Source organism: Pongo abelii, chromosome 17, assembly GCF_028885655.2.
Source record: "Pongo abelii isolate AG06213 chromosome 17, NHGRI_mPonAbe1-v2.0_pri, whole genome shotgun sequence".
NCBI lineage: Eukaryota > Metazoa > Chordata > Mammalia > Primates > Hominidae > Pongo > Pongo abelii.
Window position 1 is genome coordinate 20,726,279 of NC_072002.2, and position 18,988 is coordinate 20,745,266.

At 39.5% G+C, this 18,988-nt stretch overlaps 1 long non-coding RNA gene and 1 pseudogene across 1 annotated transcript; both read left to right on the plus strand.

Annotated features, from left to right (window-relative positions):
• Positions 1 to 1,580: 1,580 nt before the first annotated feature.
• Positions 1,581 to 15,271, plus strand: LOC100441997 (uncharacterized). Its single transcript, XR_002912247.3, has 2 exons — positions 1,581 to 2,250; positions 7,216 to 15,271. It is a non-coding gene; the product is annotated as an uncharacterized LOC100441997 (long non-coding RNA).
• On the plus strand, positions 10,727 to 11,227 carry PONPYGV1R-PS1892 (vomeronasal 1 receptor ponPygV1R-ps1892 pseudogene; annotated as a pseudogene).
• Positions 15,272 to 18,988: the final 3,717 nt, after the last annotated feature.

An 18,988-nucleotide genomic window follows, 5' to 3' on the forward strand; every position in this document is an offset into this window, starting at 1 on the left:
ATGCTACATCATGCCCAAAGCCACTGAGGCCAGCGCAGCGCAGGGGTATCTCCAAGTTCCACACAGCTGCAGCTTTCCGGCCCCTGAGATTTATTCATGGCTCTAGGCTGCTGCAGACAGTCAGTGGTGATGTGGGCTGGGACATGAGACTGTTCCACCAGGGCTGCTGGTCTCCACCTGGCACTGTGACAAGTCCAGTGGCTCTGTCCACAGGGCCCAGCCTGGGTCAGGGGCCACTGAGTCTTGCCCAGTGTTGGGTTTCACGATGGTGTGCCAGCACTGCATTGCCAGGCAAAGCCCTGTGCTTAGTTTCTTTCCTTTCCTTCCCTCCAGTGGGTGGAGTCACTCTTTGCACTGTGCTGCCCAGGGTTTAGGGAGGGATGGTGAGGGCAGTCCCTTGGCCACCAAGGCTCATGCTTAGCTGGGTCGGGCCAAAGCCCATGGAAACTGGGGCCAGCACAACCCTGGAGTGTGTCCCAGGCCCATGCTGATACGCCCTGACTGCTGCTGAGGTTTGCTCATGGCCTGATGCCACTATCGAAGGCCAGAGGTGGTGCAGGTCAGAACATGAGACTGTCCTATTGGGGCTGCAGTTTTCCACCAAGTGCTGGGGTGATTCCAGAGACTTTGTCCATGGGTTTTGGCCTGGGGTCAGTGGCTGTGGGGTTCTCCCTGGCCCTGTGTTTTACTGTGCTGGGCCCAACACTGGGATCCAAGTCAAAGTCGTTCAGTCACATCACTCACCTTCCCTCCTGTGGGTTGTGTTTCTGTGCTGCACTGCCTGGAGTTGGGGAAGCGCTGAGGTGAGCAGTGAGACTCTGTCCTTCCTACCTTCTTCAATGCCTCTTTTCTTATTGTGCTAAAAACAGGTGCTCTATGTCTTACCTGGATTCCTTAGCACTTGTAAAGGTGCTTTTGTGCTTGGATAGTTGTTTAATTTCATGTTTCTATCGGGGAGATGATCACTGGAGGGTCTTATTTTTCCATTTGCCTCACCCCTTCTTCTCTTAAAGATTTTTTCCAAAAATTTTTTTTCCAAAAAAATCACCCTTCTGATTTTCCTAGAAGTGATTCTTCTGTCTCCATCTTTTAAGGGCTTTCAATATTAAATATTTGGGCTCAAATATATTTACACTTTGGAACATAAATCTGTCTTGGGCAAGGGAACAATTAGCATTTCATTGCAGAATAAGGATATTTAACCACACCTGTGACATTCCTTTATAATAAAGTTTATCATGTATTCACAGTGTGTGCATCTCTGTGGATGTATTTGAAAGGCGTATGCCAAGTCAGCCCAGGGAATTTTACTAGACCTCAAAAAGACCTTGAGCTTTTCATAAACTTAGCTGTTTCTTTTTTTTTATCCCCCAGTGGAAAAGCGAGATTGTCTTTGACCATTGGCTATGGACATTGTCAGGGATGGTGCAGCCTGAATGAGAATGTCTACGGTATTTCCCGAAATAAGTATCCCTCAAGGATGATACTGTGGACCTCACTCAGGAAGAATGTGTCCTTCAGAGAAAGCTGCACAGAGATGTGATGCTGGAGAAGCAGTCATCTGGTTACTTTGGGTGAGTCTTTCAACGTTCATTTATTTTATACAAAGTTTTCCAGAATATTTTCTCCATATTCCACCTCCCTGTATGCCCTCCTTGATTTATATACTTTCATAGTCATATTTACATGTCCATAAAGTAAGTGTATTTCACTTACTCACTGTGCAATCAGGAGGAGCACCAGGCCCTGGGAGGGGAGCCTGGTGAAGGAGGCTAACTGCAGTTTGGGGGATAAGGCTCGGGAATGGGAGGGAGACTGGGAAGCTCAGGACCAAGAGAAGGGAAAAGCTCTGCCCACCCTCCCCTGGTGATCCTGTGCAGGGGCTGTGGGCTCTGTAACTTGAAGTGGGGGTTCAGTCCCGCCACATGCCCATGGCTGGCACTTAATATGTGGCTTCATTCAGCTGGAGGGTGTTCTGAGGACAAGAATAGAACTAGCTCACATTTCTCATGTAGGAGTTTCTTTTCCCTGAGTCCCTCCTTTTCCAGTGGACAGCGTAGGACCACCTCTTCCACATGTTGAGTTCCCCCTCTTGGCAGGTTTGTGCCCCAGGAAGTGGTGTGTTGATTTGAAGCCCTAAGAAAAATATTTTCCACACTCAAGAGTGACTTATCCAGACCAATTTTACCTAAGAAACAAGCCTGAAGGAGGAGAGAGAAGAAAGAAGAGTCAGAACTAGCACTTTCCCAGGTGAATGTTACACTGTGGTTGATTGTTCTGTCTTCTCCCTGCAGTGCTGTGTTCAGGACTTGCTAATCTCTGACTGCAATGGCCTGCCGCACACATTTGCTGGTACTCACTGAAGGTCTTACCTCAGTCCCCTCCCATCTCCATGTCACTGTGAACCAGTGAAATGGGCCTGTGAAGAGGCCATTTGGGGGGTCATCCTGGGCAGGACTATACCCAAGACCTGGGTTGGGGACAGGGAGTGGGTCCTGTGGGGTTAGAGGGATTGGGCAGCAGGGATTGTTTAGGGGACACATCGGATGCATTGTCTGCTCCCAGTGGACCAGGATTAAAGAAACTGCACAAATGAGTAGTGTATTTATGTGTAGGTGGAAAATCGTGGACAAAGATTAATAAGGGGAAACTTGCTGTCCCCGACTTTATTGTGAATTTGAAGCTCAACCAACTGAATCAGTGTGATTCTGGCCCAAAAGTAGTATTGATTTGGCTTTGAACTCCTGGCCTCAAGTAATCCACCGCCTCATGCTCCCAAAGTGCTGGGGTTACAAGTGTGAGCCACTGCACCTGGCCCTGTAGTATTGATTTGGACTAGAATGGAATAAATTATTCAAAAATTGATATCATCGAGAAATAAAGGTTGGATTTCATGCAGATGATAAAGGGTTGTTTCATTTCATAATTGCTTTTCAAAAAGTTGAATCAACCTAAGCATTTAACACTAGGAAGTTGTTTAAATCATTGACAGAATATCCATCCCATGGAAACCTTGTTCATGGAGTGACTCATGTAGCCATTGGGTTAGGTCTTTTTGTTGTTTGTTCATTTGTTTTTTTGTTTTGTTTTTGAGACAGAGTCTTGCTCTGTTGCCCAGGCTGGAATGCAGTGGCACAATCTTGGCTCACTGCAGCCTCTGCCTCCCAGGTTCAAGCAATTCTCGTGCCTCAGCCTCCCCAGTACCTGGGAATACTGGTGCACATCACCATGCCCGGCTGATTTTTGTATTTTTAGTAGAGATGGCGTTTTGCCTTGTTGGCCAGGCTGGTCTTAAACTCCTGGCCTCATGTGATCCACCTGCCTCAGCCTCTCAAAGTTCTGGGATTGTAGGCGTGAGCCACTGCACCTGGCCGGGTCTTTTTTTAAAAAAACAAAAGTATGCAATTCAGCTGAGATACTGGGGCAGAGAACTGTCTTAACCATCAAGAGATCAAAGCCAGGGCAGGCACAGTGGCTGCCAGCACCTTGGCAGGCTGAGACAGGAGGACCACTTGAGGCCAGGAGTTCATAGTCCTGGGCAACATAGTGTGACCCTGTCTCTACAGAATTTTTAAAAATTAGCCAGTCTTGGTGGTATGTGCCTATAGTCCCAGCTACTTGGGTAGCTGATATAGGAGGATGGCTTGAGCCCAGGAGGTTGAGGCTGGAGGTTGAGGTGGTTGAAGCTTCAGTGAGCTAATTATCGTGCCTCTGCACTCCAGCCTGAGTGATGGAGACAAAAAAAAAAAAAAAAGAGGTCAAAGCCAAATTCTGGTACTATCAATTTTTATTAAATATTATTTTATTTTACTTTAAACATCACCATATATATATTTGTTTTGTGGTAAAACTAATAATGACACAGTTTGAGACTTGAGATAAAGGAGCAAAGCAGTCTTTCTTATCATGTCTGCCACTGCCTCAACCAGGAACCACTGTTGTCAGTTCTGTGGCAAGAGTCAGGGAAACTCTTGTAAAAATCCATTTACACATAATTATGTGAGTTGAAAAAATAGTTCGGTGAATGTTTGAAAAAGAATGTAGTATTCTTTTTTAAAACTACATATCTTGAATCTGTTTTCATGTTAGCAAATACTGAAATACTTGCTTTCTTACATCTGTTTGCAAACATTTCATGCTTAATAAGAATTTATATTATGCTGTTCAGCATGCTTATTATTAAATATTTTATTCTGAGATATAATGCTATGATTATTTCTGATTTTTAATCTTTTGACTTAACTAATAAACTAAATCGGTGTTCTAATTATAAACCATTGCTGTGTTAATGGAATAAAATATTTAACTTATATTAGTGGCTTTAATAAAAATTTCTTAAGCAGTGAAACCATGGCTAAATAGCTAAATTTAAATTGACTAAATTTTATTTGTATTTTTGTATGCATATCTTTGATGTGGACTAAAGTTACAGTGTTTTATATATTTTATTTTTATTTTCATAGTTTTTAGATAGCCTGACTAAATATAATATAAACAGTCTTGTTATTTCTTGCAATATTTACATCTCAAAGAAACTGTATCTGGCATAAAATTTTAACAACATTTACCCTTAATGTGAATTAAATCTTGTTAGGCTTCAGAAAAACACGTTGGAGACCTTTTAATTTAAATATTTATAAGGATTAATTCGATTTTCTCTTTATTTTTAATATACTTTATTTCTTAGAGAAGTTTAAGGTTCACAGCAAAATCTAGCAGTGTTACAGTCTTCTTGTGTACACCATCCCTCTCTGAAAGTTGTCAGAATTAAAATGGAGTCCCTAATTTAAGAAAACCATAACACATAAAGCTGGGGAAGGCCGTAAAGAAAGGGTTCTCATGCTATATGCCTGATAACAAAAAGTTTCATGAGAGACTGCAGAACATCACAGCCTTGCACAAAGGCCATCACAACCTTACACAAAAAATATTTCTCCGAGGACATCTGCCCAGCAACTGCCTGTCCAGCTTTTGACTAGCATTGCCTTTATTATTGATCTTTGGAGCCAAGGATAATTATTTCAAAACAATTAGGTAATCCTCATTTTTTTCTTTAAAAAGCTATGTCTTCTTTTACCTTCCTAAATACGCACATAGTTTATAATGCCCATATGTTCCCATTGCAATACTTTATTTCCCCATTTTTTTTAATTTATAGAGAATGTCTCACTGTTTCTTATTTAGGTTGACACCCCCATACATGCATAGTGTCCCCCATTAACAACCACCCCCACAAGAGTGACATGTTTCTTAAAATTGATGAGTCTGTATTGACACATTATCACCCAGAGTCAGTAGTTCGCATTACAGTTGACTTTTGAAATGGTACATTCTGTTAGTTTGGACAAATATATAATGACATGTATCTACTATTATAGAGTTAAACAAAATAGTTTCAGTGCCCTAAAAAGACTCCGTGCTCTATTTATTCCTTATTCCCCCCAAACTCCACTAATTGTTTCACTGTCTCTATAGTTTTACTGTTTCCAGAATATCAAATTGTTGGTCATATACTATATAGTCTTTCAGACTGGCTTCTTTCACTTAGTAATAAACACTTAAGTTTCATCCATGTATTTTCAGGCTCGATAGCATATATCATTTTAACATGGAATAATATTTTATTTCTGGATGTACTATCGTTTATCCATTTATCTACTGAACAGCATCTTGACTGTTTCCAAGCTTTGGCAGTTATGAATAAAGCTGCTGTAAAGGTCCATGTGAAGATTTGTGTGGACCTAAGTTTTCAGCATCTTTGGGTAAATACCAAGGACTCTAATTACTGAATCAAATAGTAAGAGCATGTTTAATTTTGTAAGAAATTGCCAGCCGGGCACAGTGGCTTATGCCTGTAATCCCAGCACTTTGGGAGGCCAAGGCAGGCGCATCATGAGGTCAAGAGATAGAGACCATCCTGGCCAACATGGTGAAACCCCGTCTCTACTAAAAATACAAAAATTAGCTGGGCATGGTGGCGCGTGCCTGTAGTCCCAGCCACTCAGGAGGCTGAGGCAAGAGAATTGCTTGAACCTGGGAGGTGGAGGTTGCAGTGAGCCGGGATCGCGCCACTGCACTCCAGCCTGGTGACAGAGCAAGACTCTGTCTCAAAAAAAAAAAAAAAAACTGCCAAATTGTCATCCAAACTGGCTGTACCATTTTGCATTCCCACCAGCATGAATGAGAGATCCTTTCACTTCACATCTTTGCCAGCATTTGGTGTTGTCAGTGTTCTAGATTTTGGCCATTATAGGTAAGTGTGTACTGATATATTGTTCTTATTTGTTTTTCCCTGGTGAAATATGATGTGGAGCATCTTTTTGTCTGCCTCTTTGTCGTCTGTGTGTCTTCTTTGGTGAGGTGTTGGCTAAAGTCTTTGGCTCATTTATTATTTTTTGTTATTTTCTTATTTTTGAGTTTTAAGAGCTACGAGATACATGTTTTGTAAATATTTTCCTCCAGTCTATGTCTTTTCTTTTCCATTTCTTGATATTGTCTTTCACAGAGTAGAAATGTTTAATTTTGGTAAATTATATGGTTATCAGTTATTTCTTTTAGGAATTAAATCATTGATGCTATATCTAAAAAGCCATTGCTAAACTCAGGGTCATCTGTAATTCCTGTGTGCTATCTTCTAGGAATTTTAGAGTTTTGTGTTTTACATTTAGACCTGTAATCTATTTTGTGTTCATTTTGGTGAAGATGTTAAGGTCTGTGATTCATATTTTAATATGTGTATGTCCAGTTCTTCTAGCACTATCTATTGAAGAGGCTATCTTAGCTGCATTTTATTACCTTAACCTCTGAAGTCAAAGATCTGTCGACTATATTTATGTTGGCCTATTTCTAGGCTCTCTGTTCTTCCCATTGATTTGTCTATTATTTCATCAATACCACACTGTCTTCATAACTGTAGCTTTATTGTAAGTCTTGAAGCTAAGTAGTATCTCTGTCCTCCAATTTTATTCTTTTCCTACAATATTGTATTGGCAATTCTAGGTCTTTTGCCTTTTCATATAAGCTTTAGAGTCAGTTTTAATATCCACAAAATAAGTTCCTGGAATTTTTATTGGGATTGCTCTGAATATGTAGATAAATTTGATGAAAACTGACATCTTGACAATATTGTCTTCCTATCTATGAGCATGGTATATCTCTTCATTTGTTTAGTTCTTCTGTTCTTTTCAACTGATAAGAATATTTATTGGACTACAGGTCACCGTCCTGTGCTGAGGAGTGGACAATGATGAATGCCATATTCTGTAGACAAGTCACGTCTGTGGGCCACATGTCTGATCACAAACAGAAGGACCATAGAAAGATACAAACACCAAAGGAAAATTGTGAAATTCAAGAATTGGCAACTATGTCGGAGGCAACCCCTTTTGTTATTCCAGGGTGCCTGTCACTTCCACCAAGATCTGCCAGCTTATGCCAAGGATACTGGTGCTTCTGCTGTTTGGCTCTGCCTCTTAATTGTCTTTGGGTTTTGTACATCTTGAAGTTAGCCAGATAGTGCTTCTTCATCTTTACCTTAAAGGAAAACTTTTTACACACAAAAAGTTTCAGTCACATAGAACATCTGTTAGCTTTTATTTTAGTACTTCCTCTGAAAAAGATCATCTTTGTTTCTCATAATCAAGGATTTTTTTTTATTAATTTGATTAATTCTATTGATGGATTTCCAAATGCTGAATCTTACTTGCATTCTTGGCATAAAGGCCAGTTGATAATAATATAATGTTTAATGTTCTAACACAATGGTTTCTAATATTTAAAACTTTCACAATTACATTCATATGTTCAATACATCTGAAATACTCTATTTGACTTAACCCAGGCAAAGCTGTCATATCACCCTTATGTAGTCTTCCTAAAAATTTTTGGGAAGATTGGCTTCTTTAAAACTCTTGAATAATTTAGTTAGCATTTGTTTATTAGTAAAATTTGTCTCTGGATCATATGAACATGGTACATTTTTGTGTGAAAGAGACTATTTGATAAATGTCTATTTTTTTCTGTAAATATTGTGCAGTTTGGAATCTCTACAGGAGTAAATTGATAAAATATGTATTCTTAGAATATATATAATGTACATTTACATGTTAATTTGCATTGAATTATACAGCTTTTTCCCTATTAATTTTTTGTATCAGTACATGACTTCAGGCTCCTATGTGCAGAAGTCCTCAACCCCCAGGCTGCAGACCAGTACCTGTCCATGGCCTGTTAGGAAACTGGCCGCACAGCAGGAGGTGAGTGGTTGGAGAGCGAGTATTGCTGCCTGGACTCTGCCTCCTGTCAGATCAGCAGTGGCATTAGATTCTCATAGAAGCAGCAAACCCTGTTGTGAACTGCGCATGTGAGGGATCTAGGTTGCACACTCCTTATGAGACTGTAATGCCTGATCATCTGAGGTGGAACAGTTTTATCTCGAAACCATCTCCGCAACAACACCTGATCCTGTCCATGGAAAAATTGTCTTCCCATCCATGGAACGGGTCCCAGGTGCCAAAAAGGTTGGGGACGGCTGCCTATTTGCACCGTAACCTATTGATACATTCTTTACCAGTCTATTGTATGATCCAATTTCTTTATTCATAATTAAATAATAGTTTGGCTCAGGAATTTGGGGAATAACAGAAAATTAGATTTTCAGCAGGGAACACATCAAGGAAGCATAGAATCCAGTAAGACACACTGCCTTGCGGTCAGTCCCTCATGTCCCAGATCTCAGCATTTCCTGCTCCATCTACATGAGTCCTGTCCCTCCAGGGGTCCTGGAAAAGAAGAACCTCTCCAAAACACTCACATCTCTCTGGAGGCACTCACTAGAAAGTTGGAATTGTTTTTGGTAAATGGTAACTGGGAAAATGTTTTTCAAACTATCTTTAGTTCCCCAAGTGTGTACTGTCATGGTTGCTACAGGTGAAATTATCATTGCAGTTTTGAGGGGGGATGATGTCACAAGATCTCGAACCCATATCTCAGAACAGCCTGCCTCCTCCCACACACTCTGGCTGTCCTGACCATCACTTCAAGCCCACCAGCCCTGCAGCAAAAAAACTCAAACGAGTAGTTCAGAAGGCATAGTCTGCAAGGGAAGGAAGTGTATTGGGAGGTACAGTAAGTGCTCTTGTCTGGAGAAGGTCTTCTTTGGGGCTAGAAACTGAGCCAGTGCCAAAGCCATGCAGGAAGGAGGAAATAATCAGTGAGCCACGGGCTGAACTTGTGGAGAAGGAATGGAGGGGCGAGGTCACAAACCAGTCCCTAACTGCTTCTAATTTAATGTAATCCTCACTGTTTGTCATTATTGCTTTTGATAGCCATGAAATCTGTTTTTTCCCAGTTCTCTAGTATAATTTGGAATTAATTCCTAGCTGCTTTATTATTTTTCTAGACAAGTCGGGGACATTTTCAGGATTAGTAGAGGTGTTTCTACACCTTCATGCCTTTGATAATGTGTAAGAGTTCACCAATCGAAATACCTTATTCTGTTCAGAAGTAGTAACTATAGAGTTTAACCACTCTGGATGTATTATATACTTCATGGAGACCATAGCTGTGTGGTGACTGAAAACATGCATTGTCTACTCCTTATGGTGAGACTGCTTTCCTTCATGAAGTCAGTAAAGAAGGGTAACTTTTCTGTAGATTTTTGTATTTTTAAAAAAGGTCAAGATCTTCAGCAGTTTTCCGAATTGAATTGTTTGTGATATTTGCTCTGTTTTTAAAATGTTCTAAGGCCATTACCAGGTTCAGTGCTTATCTTAGTACAATTTAAATTGATTCCGTGAATAATTTTTCCTGCCTCCAGTTTCCCTTTTACATGGTGGGCTCATGTTTTAATATGTTAAACAATTCTGACATTGAAATAATTTTATTTTATATTTTTGCATTCACAAATACTAATTTTCTCCATATATTAATGGTAATGTAGTTTCTCCTCTGCAATATTTTATTGCCTACTCATGTTTTATGTCCCCTGGATTACTGCACTATCATTCCACTGTGCCCTATTTCTTGGTAATGATGAAAAGACTCTCTTTTAATTCCAGTATGAAATCATTTCTGCATTCCATGAATTTCATTTGGCATCTGTGGAATTAAGGCATCTTCATTGTATTTGGTTCTCTGAATCATAAGTGATATTTGCTTATAAATTAAGCAATGATATTTAAATAAGAGATTACCACAATCATATTTTATAAATATACAACCATTTTTAAAAACCTGACAAAATCTACAAAAAAAAAGAAAATGGAATATATGTGGAGTTTTAGAAAAGACTGACTAGGTCCAAGGTTGAGGCACATAGTGGTTAAGCACATTGTCAGCTCCTGATTCTGCCTCTTACAAGGAAGGAGGGGGCTTTAGATGTTATTTAGCTGTTATTTAGCCTTTCTACACCTAAGTTCCCCTCACCTGTAAAAAAATAATAATAATAAAGTGCTTACTTTGTAGAATCATTGTAAATGTTCTATGTAAAATACGAATATAGTACTCACAGTAAAGGTGTGTGTGTGTGTGTGTGTGTGTGTGTGTGGTGTGTGGTGTGTAGCTCAGCAATAGAAAATGGAATTTAATAAGAAAGTTATGAGTTGAAAACAACGGTATGTGGACAATGTTGAATTTCAGTTGCCAAAATAAAATAGACCTTGTGTTTCCATTCAGGATCCTCTAACTCTCAATATGAATAGAAGTATCAGTCACTGGAAAAGAACAAATGTCCTCTAGGGATGTGGCAATAGGAATAATCTTATCTCAGACCATAATTGGATTCCTGATGAATTCATTTTTTCTTCAGCATTGTATTTCTCTTTATTTCACCAAATGCACATTAAGGTCTACAGATCTGATTCTCAAACACCTGGCTGTAGCCACCTTCTTTGTGATACTTTATAAAGGAGTCCCACAGAGAATGCCTGCTTTGGGGTTGAAACATTTTCTCAATAATAATTAGGTACAAACTTGTTTTCTATGTTCACAAAGTGGGCAGGGCTGTGTGCATTGGCACCACTTGCCTCTTGAACATCTTCCAGGCCATCACAATCAGCCCCATGTACCCCTGCTGGGCAGACCTGAAACTACAAACTCCCAAATAGAAAGGGTGCTCCAACATCCTGTGCTGGATTGTGATATGCTGGTAACTGCATGTGACTGGCAAGTGGAAGGGCGAAAACAACACAAAGAAGGATTTAGATACTGTTCTGCAGTAGTTAATAACTGATACGGTTTGGCTATGTCCCCACTCAAGTCTCCTCTTGAATTCCTATGTGTTATGGGAGGAACTTGGTGGGAGGTGATTGAATTATGGGGGCAGGTCTTTTCTGTATTGTTCTCGGGATAGTGAATGAGTCTCATGAGACCTGATGGTTTTAAAAACAGGAGTTTCCCTGTACAAGCTCTCTCTCTGCCTGCTCCCATCCATGTAAGACCTGACTTGCTCCTGCTTACCTTCTGCCATGATTGTGAGGCCTCCCCAGCCATGTGGAACTGAAAGTTTGTTAAACCTTTTTTTCTTCCCAGTCTTGGGTATGTCTTTATCAGCAATGTGAAAAAAAATGGACTAATACAGTGAAGTGGTATCAGTAGAGTGGGGTGCTGCTGCAAAGATACCCAAAAATGTGGAAGCGACTTTGGAACTGGGTAACAGGGGGAGGTTGGAATACTTGAGATGGCTCAAAAGAAGAAAGGAAAATGTGGGAAAGTTTGGAACTTCCTAGAGACTTGTTGAATGGTTTTACCCAAAATGCTCATAGCAATGTGGACAATAAAGTCCAGGCTAAGGTGGTCTCAGATGGAGATGAGGAACTTGTTGGAAACTGGAGCAAAGGTGACTCTTGTGTTTTAGCAAAGAGACTGGTGGTATTTTGCCCCTGCCCTAGAGATTTGTGGAACTTTGAACTTATGATTTAGGGTATCTGGCAGAAGAAATTTCTAAGCAGCAAAGCATTCAAGAGGTGACTTGGGTGCTGTTAAACGCATTCATTTTTTAAATCAATACCTCCTGAAGTCCTCCTGAGAGCGCCAGACACGCATTCGGGCTGCATGGGGCAGAAAAGGAGGGCTCCATCACTCCCTGCTGGCCATCAGGGTGCAGTGCAGGGCACTCAGAGCTCAATACTTAGTTGTTTCCCAGTGCCCCCTGCTAGACCTCCTACTGAATCTTGAAATTCTCGATTTCTTGATCTGTCTGCTTCTTTGGCTGAACATGCATCAAATCCATGGGAGCATCACAAAAGGATTCTTTCTCAATCATGCCTATGTGATAGGACCTTCTTCCAGTTTCTTTCAAAAATTGAAAAAAACATCTGAATGATGCAATCTACACTTCTATCCTCAGACTCTGCTGCAGAGCTTCATCCTGCAGGACACAGATGACTACAGGGTTGTTTGGGATGGAATCTTCCTTTCTAAATCTTCTAGGTTTGATCACAGTCACAAATGAGCAGAGCAGATGAAAGTGAAAAATCTTCTGGGCTTGTCCCTATTTGGGGAGAGCTCTCCAGAAGTATTTTCAAGAAATTAGTAGCTATTCGAGGGAGTGAAATACAGCTGGTTTGCCTTTGAGAAAGGAAAGTGAAGTGTGCTTTTGTTTCCTCTCATTTAACAGTTGCAAAAGGCAAATTAGAAAATAGGAATACTCATGACACTTTGTTATAAATACTGCTAAACAAAATAATCTGCATTCATATTTTTGTACTGGTAAAATATCTGAAAGCAAAATCATGGGAAGATATTTAAGTATATTATACATCATTAATTTCAAAAAAATTAGAGTGAAGATCATGATCCAGGTTTCTTATATGAATAACTATGGTTTATATTTTCCTTCGCCTTTTGAAATACTCAGGAAATGTTTGCTGTACACAGAATTTGAATAAAAATTGCCCAGGCCAGGTGCGGTGGCTCGCGCCTATAATCCCAGCACTTTGGGAGGCCAAGGCAGGCAGATCACCTGAAGTCAGAAGTTCAAGACCAGCCTGACCAATATGGTGAAACCCCACCTCTACTAAAAATGCAAAAATTAGCTGGGCGTGGTGGCGAGTGCCTGTAGTCCCAGCTACTTGAGAGGCTGAGATAGGAGAATTGCTTGAACCCAGGAGGCGGAGGTTGCAGTGAGCCGAGATTGTGCCACTGCACTCCAGCCTGGGCAACAGAGTGAGACTCCATCTCAAAATAAATAAATAAATAAATAAATAAAAATAAAAATTTCCATGCAAACTTTTCTTCAATATATTTTTGTTACAGTTAATGTAAAATTAGCTGTTGTAATAGACAAACCTGAATTTATCAGCAGTTTGATCATCATGTAATATTTATCATTGCTGGCATGTATACCACCTCAACACAGGCTTTCAAATGTCATGTGACTCTGCTTGTGGATTTTCCTCCAAATATGGATTTAGGGACCCCCATACCTTCTATTGGTGTATTTCTCATTGCTAACCTGTGTCTTCAAATCTGGCTGTGGTGTTTGGGAAAATTTCATGCAGTTGTATGGCAAAAAATATTTGGGGCTTCACAGAGGATGTTTTCACAGGTCAGGCCTGTACCAGGTAAATGTCGTTTCCACCCACTCAGCTAGGACTCTTGTATGGCCAGACCTCAGAACAGAAAGCCTGGGGAAGGAAGTCTTGAACTGTGAGACCAGCAGGAATACAAGATTGGTCTGGTGAATAAGACCACTTTTTCTTATACTATGTGAAAAAAATGCTGTTAATATGAGCAACAGCCAGTTTTCCTGCTTTCATACATTTATGCAAGAAAATGTGACTTAAAATCTAATTCCACAGATTAAACCTAGGGAATATATTTGAGGGAAGAGGGCAAAAAGGTCAATCAATAAGGCTCACACTGTTGACTGTCTGAAAGGGGATTCCCATTGAATTCTGAAAGCACAGAGTAATATTCCCTAGATAAGTGTTGTCTAGGAGCACAGGAATATTCCCTAGACAAGTGTCAAAAAAATATGAAAGTACATTACATATTTAGGAATATTTAGATATGAACTGACACTAGTGCCAACACTCAGTCACCACGAGAGGCCCTCAAGCATCCAGGATAGCCTAGTTTTCCCTCAGCATAACCATAATTTAACAAGCTAACCTTTTCACAAAGGGTGGCTATGAATATAAACCGAGTATCAGTAATGAGTTAACACAGGCAATGATAATATCCCGCTACTGTAACTTAAAAACGTGTTTTTATGTCCATCAAAATCAAGTAGTGATTGTGCATAAAATTTCATGATATTTAAGGGTTAGGTATCCATCAAACATGTTACAGACCAAGCAGTTACTCCAGAAATACCTTTAAAAGGAGAGAACTATTGCAAACCACATAAGATATTTAGTCTGCATTAGGAAATGAAAATGCAAGAAACATTCTGCAATGTGGAATGAACAAATATGATTCTTTAAAATGCATAAAACTCAGCAAGGACAGAAAACCACACTGTTTCTCCACTGTGCTGTAAACACAGTGGTCAACAAAACCGCATTAACATTTTGCCATGCCTTTGTCAGTGACTTTTCTTGGCAGCCTCAGATATAGCCTTCACCTGCAAGACAGATTGAAAGGGTCTTGTAACATCTTTCTCTTTTGAAAACCAGTTTATCAAAATGAAAACCTTTTGTTGTTGATTTCACCATAAAGTTAGTAGAATCTCAGAAAAGATACAGATAATGCATATGTGTCTGAGAAAGAGCTCCTGTAAAGCCCAACACCAAATACAGGTCATATCATAGAAGTATTGGTGTCCTGCATTTTGCTCATGTCATTATACCTGGCGTTTATTACTCTGGGGAGATTCTCAGGACCAGCATTGCTGCATGTTGCTTTTCTATATTTTAATTGTTAATAGATATTGTTTGGTTGCCAACCCCTAAATGTGGAACACTTTATAATCTTAATATGCAAGGTATGAGAATACAGTACTTCTTTCATCATCTGTGATGTATGATTATTCACCCTAATTTTCTTGAGTCTGAGCAGTTTAACGGAGGTATATTTTTATTAGTTCACTATTGTTTAAATTTCTTGTCTTTTCATGCTAAAAGGAAAGTTGATATTTATCTCTATCTATGTCTGTATATGCATGTATATCTATAGAGGTATGTCCATTTGTTTGAACAACCCTCTGTAATTAATTGTGATGAATTATGCCTGTTTTACAAAGTATTTTGTACATAATATTTTTAATAAAAATTTCCCCCCCAAATATTTAACCCGTATGACATTAAAAGAGTCAGGAATTCGTGTCTCACTTTATTTTCTTTTTGTGGATCACCAATTATTTTTGTATTACTCATTAAATAAAGAATCCTCCTCTCACTGAGGTTAAATCTATAATTTTATTTTTTTTTATTATACTTTAAGTTCTACAGTACATGTGCACAATGTGCAGGTTTGTTATGTATACATGTGCCATGTTGGTGTGCTGCACCCATTAACACGTCATTTACATTAGGGGTATCTCCTAATGCTATCCCTCCCACTTCCCCCCACCCTACAACAGGCCGAGGTGTTTGATGTTACCCTTCCTGTGTCCAAGTGTTCTCATTGTTCAATTCCCACCTATGAGTGAGAACATGCGGTGTTTGGTTTTTTGTCCTTGCGATAGTTTGCTGATAATGATGGTTTCCAGTTTCATCCATGTCCCTACAAAGGACATGAACTCATCCTTTTTTATGGCTGCATAGTATTCTATGGTGTATATGTGCCACATTTTCTTAATCCAATCTATCATTGTTGGACATTTGGCTTGGTTCCAAGTATTTGCTATTGTGAATAGTGCCGCAATAAACGTGTGTGCCTGTGTGTTTATAGCAGCATGATTTATAATCCCTTGGATATATACCCAGTAATAGGATGGCAGGGTCAAATGGTGTTTCTAGTTCTAGATCCCTGAGGAATTGCCACACTGTTTTCCACAATGGTTGAACTAGTTTACAGTCCCACCAACAGTGTAAAAGTGTTCCTATTTCTCCACATCCTCTCCAGCATCTGTTGTTTCCTGAATTTTTAATGATGGCCATTCTAACTGGTGTGAGATGGTATCTCACTGTGATTTTGATTTGCATTTCTGTGATGACCAGTGATGATGAGCATTTTTTCATGTGTCTGTTGGCTGCATAAATGTCTTCTTTTGAGAAATGTCTGTTCATCTCCTTTGCCCACTTGTTGATGGGTTGTTTGTTTTTTTCTTGTAGATTTGTTTGAGTTCTTTGTAGATTCTGGATATTAGCCCTTTGTCAGATGGAGAGATTGCAAAAATTTTCTCCCGTTCTGTAGGTTGCCTGTTCACTCTGATGATAGTTTCTTTTGCTGTGCAGAAGCTCTTTAGTTTAATTAGATCCCGTTTGTCAATTTTGGCTTTTGTTGCCATTGATTTTGGTGTTTTAGACATGAAGTCCTTGCCCATGCCTATGTCCTGAATAGTATTGCCTAGGTTTTCTTCTAGAGTTTTTATGGTTTTAGGTCTAACATTTAAGTCTTTAATCCATCTTAAATTAATTTTTGTATAAGGTGTAAGGAAGGGATCCAGTTTCAGCTTTCTACATATGGCTAGCCAGTTTTCCCAGCACCATTTATTAAATAGGGAATCCTTTCCCCATTGCTTGTTTTTGTCAGGTTTGTCAAAGATCAGATCGTAGATTTGTGGTATTATTTCTGAGGACTCTGTTCTGTTCCATTGGTCTGTATCTCCATTTTGGTACCAGTACCATGCTGTTTTGGTTACTGTAGCCTTGTAATATAGTTTGAAGTCAAGTAGCGTCATGCCTCCAGCTTTGTTCTTTTGGCTTAGGATTCACTTGGCAATGCGGGCTCTTTTTTGGTTCCATATGAACTTTAAAGTAGTTTTTTTCAATTCTGTGAAGAAAGTCATTGGTAGCTTGATAGGGATGGCATTGAATCTATAAATTACCTTGGGCAGTATAGCCATTTTCACAATATTTATTCTTCCTATCCATGAGCATGGAATGTTCTTCCATTTGTTTGTGTCCTCTTTTATTTCGCTGAGCAGTGGTTTGTAGTTCTCCTTGAAGAGGTCCTTCAGATCCCTAGTAAGTTGTATTCCTAGGTATTTTATTCTCTTTGAAGCAATTGTGAATGGGAGTTCACTCATGATTTGGTTCTCTGTTTGTCTGCTATTGGTGTATAAGAAGGCTTGTGATTTTTGCACATTGATTTTGTATCCTGAGACTTTGCTGAAGTTGCCTATCAGCTTAAGTAGATTTTGGGCTGAGATGATGGGGTTTTCTAGATGTACAATCATGTCATCTGCAAACAGGGACAATTTGACTTCCTCTTTTCCTAATCGAATACCCTTTATTTCTTTCTCTTGCCTGATTGCACTGGCCAGAAATTCCAACACTATGTTGAATAGGAGTCTTGACAGAGGACATCCCTGTCTTGTGCCAGTTTTCAAAGGGCATGCTTCCAGTTTTTGCCCATTCGCTATGATACTGGCTGTGGGTTTGTCATAAATAGCTCTTATTATTTTGAGATACGTCCCATCAATACCTAATTTATTGAGAGTTTTTAGCATGAAGGGCTGTTGAATTTTGTCAAAGGCCTTTTCTGCATCTACTGAGATAATCATGTGGCTTTTGTCTTTGGTTCTGTTTATATGATGGATTACGTTTATTGATTTGTGTATGTTGAACCAGCCTTGCATCCCAGTATGAAGCCAACTTGATCGTGGTGGATAAGCTTTTTGATATGCTGCTGGATTCGGTTTGCCAGTATTTTATTGAGGATTTTTGCATCGATGTTCATCAGAGATATTGGTCTAAAATTCTCTTTTTTTGTTGTGTCTGTGCCAGGCTTTGGTATCAGGATGACACTGGCCTCATAAAATGAGTTAGGGAGGATTCCCTCTTTTTCTATTGATTGGAATAGTTTCAGAAGGAATGGTACCAGCTCCTCCTTGTACCTCTGGAAGAATTCAGCTGTGAATCAGTCTGGTCCTGGACTTTTTCTGGTTGGTAGGCTATTAATTATTGCCTCAATTTCAGAGCCTGTTATTGATCTATTCAGGGATTCAACTTCTTCCTGGTTTAGTCTTGGGAGGGTGTATGTGTTGAGGAATTTATCCATTTCTTCTAGATTTTCTAGCTTATTTGCGTAGAGATGTTTATAGTATTCTCTGATAGTAGTTTGTATTTCTGTGGGATCGGTGGTGATATCCCCTTTATCATTTTTTATTGCATCTATTTGATTCTTCTCTCTTTTCTTCATTAGTCTTGCTAGCAGTCTATCAATTTCGTTGATCTTTTCAAAAAACCAGCTCCTGTATTCCTAGATTTTTTGAAGGGTTTTTTGTGTCTATATCTCCTTCAGTTCTGCTCTGACCTTAGTTATTTCTTGCCTTCTGTTAGCTTTTGCATGTGTTTGCTCTTGCTTCTCTAGTTCTTTTAATTGTGATGTTAGGGTGTTAATTTTGGATCTTTGCTGCTTTCTCTTGTGGGCATTTAGTGCTATAAATTTCCCTCTACACACTGCTTTAAATGTGTCCCAGAGATTCTGGTATATTGTGTCTTTGTTCTCGTTGGTTTCAGAAAACATCTTTATTTCTGCCTTCATTTCGTTCTGTACCCAGTAGTCATTCAGGAGTAGGTTGTTCAGTTTCCATGTAGTTGTGTGGTTTTGAGTGAGTTTCTGAATCCTGAGTTCTAGTTTGATTGCACTGTGGTCTGAGAGACAGTTTGTTATAATTTCTGTTCTTTTACATTTGCTGAGGAGTGCTTTACTTCCAACTATGTGGTCAATTTTGGGATAAGTGCGATGTAGTACTGAGAAGAATGTATATTCTGTTGATTTGGGGTGGTGAGTTCTGTAGATGTCTTTTAGGTCCACTTGGTGCAGAGCTGAGTTCAATTCCTGGGTATCCTTGTTAACTTTCTGTCTCGTTAATCTGTCTAATGTTGATAGTGGGGTGTTAAAGTCTCCCATTATTATTGTGTGGGAGTCTAAGTCT